We start from the raw sequence: 4,701 nt of genomic DNA, 5'->3' as shown, positions 1-4,701 counted from the left end.
CCTTCAATTGTTGTTGTGCAGTCGCTATGTCATGTCTGACTCTTTGCAACCCCAAGGACTCCAGCATGCCAGGCTTTCCTGTCCTTCACTTATCTCCCAGAGTTTGCTCAAACACATGTCCATTGAGTCGGTGATGCCCTCGAGCCATCTCATCCTCTGTTGCCCCCCTCTCCTCCTGCCCTCAGTCTGCCCCAGCCTCAGGGTCTTTTCCAATGAGTTGACACTTCGCATCAGGTGGCCAAAGTATTGTAGCTTCAGCTCCAGCATCAGTCTTTCCAATGAATACTCAGGGTTGGATTTCCTTTAGAATCGACTGGTTTGATCTCCTTGCTGTCCAAGGGACTCTCAAGAGTCTTCTCAAGCACCACAATTTGAAAGCATCAGTTCTTTGGGGCTCAGCCTTCTTTATGGTCCAACTCTCATATCCATAGATGACTATTGGAAAAGCCATAGCTCTGACCATATGGACCTTTGGTGTGCACAGAACTAAGTCTTGTGTTGTGCGAACAGGACTTAGTGTAGAAAAACATAAATTGTCCTTAGTAACTTTATATTGACTACGAGTTGAAATACATTTTGCTATATGTGATTAAAATTAATCTCACTTGTATCTTTTACTTTTTTAATGTAGCTACTAGAAATTTAAAATTTATATGTACAGCTCCTGTTCGGTTTGTACAGAAAGCACTACTGTTAATTTTTTTTCCCCCTCCTTGCATGACTTGTGGGATTTAGTTCCCCAACCAGGGATTGAACCTGGGTCCTCAGCAGTGAGAGGGTGGAGTCCTAACCACTGGACCACCAGGGAATTTCCCTAAATATTTTCACTGCTAATAATGACAGCAACCTTCTCCCCATAATTTCAATGCCAAGCCTCCCACTCTCTAACTAACACCCTTATCTTTTCAGCTGTCCCTAGTACCCCAACAACAACAAAGTTTTAACCCCACTGGAACCTACAATCCGTTCATTTATTTATTTTTGTCTGTGCTGGGTCTTCACTGCCTCATGGACTTTATCCAGTTGGGACGGGTGGGGGCTGCTCTCTCACTGTGGCGAGCAGGCTTCTCGTCGCAGTGGCTTCTTTTGTTGATGAGCATGGGTTTCAGTAGCTGTGGTGCGTGAGCTCAGTAGTCGCGGTTCCCGCCTCTAGAGCGCTGGCTCAGTGGCTGTGGATGGGCTTAGTTGCTCTACAGCATGTGGGATCTTTCCAGACCAGGGATCAAACCCATCCTCCTGCCTTGCTCGTGGGTGTGCTCAGTCACATCTGACTCTTTATGACCCCATGGGCTCTAGCCCACCAAGGCTCCTCTGTCTATGGAATTTCTCAGGCAAGAATGTGGGAGTGGGTTGCCATTTCCTCCTCTAGGGCATCTTCCCAACCCAGGGATCAAACCTGTGTCTCCTGCATTGGCAGGCAGATTCTTTACCACTGAGCCACCAGGAATGCCCTGGTAAGTGGATTCTTAACCACTGGACCACCAGGGAAGTTCAATAATTCATTGATTTTGCCACCCTTTTGCTGTCCCTCATTCCTCTTGTGTCCGTACTTCTGTCCCCCGCCGCAAACAGCTTAAATTCTGGGCCAATGTTTATAATCACTCTTATGAATGAATGTTATTTGTTCATTTATCCAGCAAATAATTGTTGAACATCAGTTATGTACAGGACACTATTCTAGGGACATGGAACACATCCATGAACAAAACAGACATGTTACCTGTCATTGTGGAGCTTACATTTTGGTGGTTTGAGACAAATAATAAATAAGTCAAGCTATGGTTTTTCCAGTAGTCATGTACAGATGTGAGAGTTGGACCATAAAGAAGGCTTAGTGCCAAAGAATTGATGCCTTCAAACTGTGGTGCTGGAGAAGACTCTTGAGAGTTGCTTGGACTGCAAGGAGATCAAACCAGTCAATCCTATAGGAACTCAATCCTGGATCAATTCATTGGAAGGACTGATGCTGAAAAGTTGAAGCTCCAATACTTCAGCCACCTGATGAGAAGAGCTGACTCATTGAAAAGACCCTGATGCTGGGAAGGACTGAGGACAGGAGGAGAAGGGGGCAACACAGGATGAGATGCTTGGATGGCATCACTGAGCCAATGGACATGAGTTTGCACAAACTCTGGGAGATTGTGAAGGACAGGGAAGCCTGGTGTGCTGCAGTCCATGGGTTGCAAAGAGTCAGACACGACTGAGTGACTGAGCAATAACAACAATTATGGAGGACCCTGGTGGGCAACAGTCCATGGGGCTGCAGAGAGTCAGACATGACTGAAGCAACTGAGCACTTATGAGGTGCTTGAGAAGTGGTTCTCAACAGGGAGCAGTTTGCCCCCCAGAGATATTTGGCAATGTTTGGAGACATTTCTACTGTTACAACAGGGGGAGGGACATCTAAAAGGGGGAGAAGCCAGGGAGGCTGCTAAGCATCCTACAGGGCACAAATCGGTCCCCAACTACAGTGACGCTAGTGGTGAAGAATGCGCCTGTCAGTTAAGGAGACGAAGGAGACATGGGTTCGATCCCTGGGTTGGGAAGCTCCCCTGGAGTAGGAAATGACAACCAGCTCCAATATACTTGCCTGAAAAATCCCATGGACAGAAGAGCCCGGTGGGCTTCAGTCCATGGGATCTCAAAAGAGTCAGACACGACTGAGTGACTGAGCACGTATACGATACGAATGTCAATCTGCCCTGGTAGAGAAACCCTGTTCTAGAAGCTGTTAGTGCTTTAGAAGAAAACATTTTAGAAAGCACAGTGGAGGGGAGGGGTTAGAAGAAGCATTTCGGTTGGAGACTATGATTTTAAGTAGGCTGGTTAGGTCTGGGTCAGCCTCATTGAGAAGGTGGCGTTTGGGAGGAAGACCAGCTGGGCTTCCTATTTCATTGGGAAAATGAAAGTACCCGTGTACTCTACCGTATCTCCAATTATTGTGACTAGAACTGTTCATGCTACTAGCAAAGGACAAGCTTGCAAATTGTGGGGGGTTTTTTTAGTTAAAAAATTTTTTTTTCCTACAGGCCTGCAAATTGGGAACGCCCATCCTCTCTACTTGTTCAAGGTCATCAGTCCTGCCTTCTTTCCTATTAAACAACAGCCACGTTGCACTCGCCCTCTGCAATGGCCCACACTCTGTCTGTGGAGTGTGATTCTCTGTATCTGAATAAATCCACTCTTCACCTATCACTTTGTCTGAATTCTTTCTGCGATGAGACATCAAGACCCAGCCTATAAAAACCAACCACATCAAATTTCGGGGCTGCACTCACCCTCTGTGATGGCCCAAACTCTGTCTGTGGAGTGTGCTTCTGTCTGTATCTGAATAAATCCACTTCTTACCTATCAAAAAAACCCAAAAAACAGCCACAACACCAGGACCTCCTTTGACCTTCTTCTACCTCCAGTTGCCAGCTTGGTTTTTTCTTCTCTTCTGGAAAGCTCCCTAAAAGAGTTGTGTATTATCACTGTCTCCAATTTCTTCCCTCTCATTTTTCTTGAGCCCAAGAACTCTGGGCTTTTGTTCCCAAACTACTCCTAAGGTGGTCGCCAGGGGTTCTCACAGAGCTAAATGCAATCAGTCCTTGGTGCTCAGCTTGCTGACCTGTGGGCACCCTGTGGCTCATTCCTCTGGCTTGGTCCTCTAAACCAAATGCCCATGTGGCTTTTCTCCCATCTCTCTGGTGATTCCTCTCAGAATCTTTGCTGGTTCCTCCTGGTTTCCCAACCTCTACATGACGGGGTACCCCAGAACGCAGTCCTTGATGATCTATTCCCATATATGCCTCACTCAACTTCCCTAAATGTTAACATCTTACACAACACTGTACATTTATCAAAACTTAGGAATGAAAAATAAACAAAGCTACAGATAGTTTTGAATTTCATAAGTAGTGCTCATAGGTGCCCAAGACTTAACAATTAATTATATATAATTCCCATATATGCCTCACTAAACTTCCCTAAATGTTAACATCTTACACAACATGGTACATTTATCAAAACTTCAGTTCAGTTCAGTTCAGTTCAGTCGCTCAGTCGTGTCCGACTCTTTGTGACCCCATGAATCGCAGTACGCCAGGCTTCCCTGTCCATCACCAACTCCTGGAGTTCACTCAGACTTACATCCATCGAGTCAGTGATGCCATCCAGCCATCTCATCCTCTGTCGTCCCCTTCTCCTCCTGCCCCAATCCCTCCCAGCATCAGAGTCTTTCCAATGAGTCAACTCTTCACATGAGGTGGCCAAAGAACTGGAGTTTCAGCTTTAGCATCATTCCTTCCAAAGAAATCCCAGGGCTGATCTCCTTTGAAAAATGAACGAAGCTACAGATAGTTTTGAATTTCATAAGTAGTGCTCACAGGTGCCCAAGACTTGACTGGTTTAGTTTTAAAACTGAAAGTCCCACTCCCCTGAAGTCCCCTCAGACTTGGGCGAACTGGGCCAATCAGCCACCCTCTTCACCAGTTTTTCTACTAAATCCTTTTTCTTCTGGTCTAGGATTCAATCTAGAACACCACGTTGGTCCTGTCTCCTTCAGTTCAGTTCAGTCGCTCAGTCGTGTCCGACTCTTGGCGACCCCATGAATCACAGCACACCAGGCCTCCCTGTCCATCACCAACTCCCAGAGTTCACTCAGACTCACATCCATCAAGTCGGTGATGCCATCCAGCCATCTCATCCTCTGTCGTCCCC

This window comes from Bison bison, unplaced genomic scaffold, assembly GCF_000754665.1.
Source record: "Bison bison bison isolate TAMUID 2011002044 unplaced genomic scaffold, Bison_UMD1.0 scf7180017864089, whole genome shotgun sequence".
NCBI classification, from domain to species: Eukaryota; Metazoa; Chordata; class Mammalia; order Artiodactyla; family Bovidae; genus Bison; species Bison bison.
The sequence above is the reverse complement of the archived record's forward strand: the minus strand, read 5'-3'. Positions refer to the sequence as shown.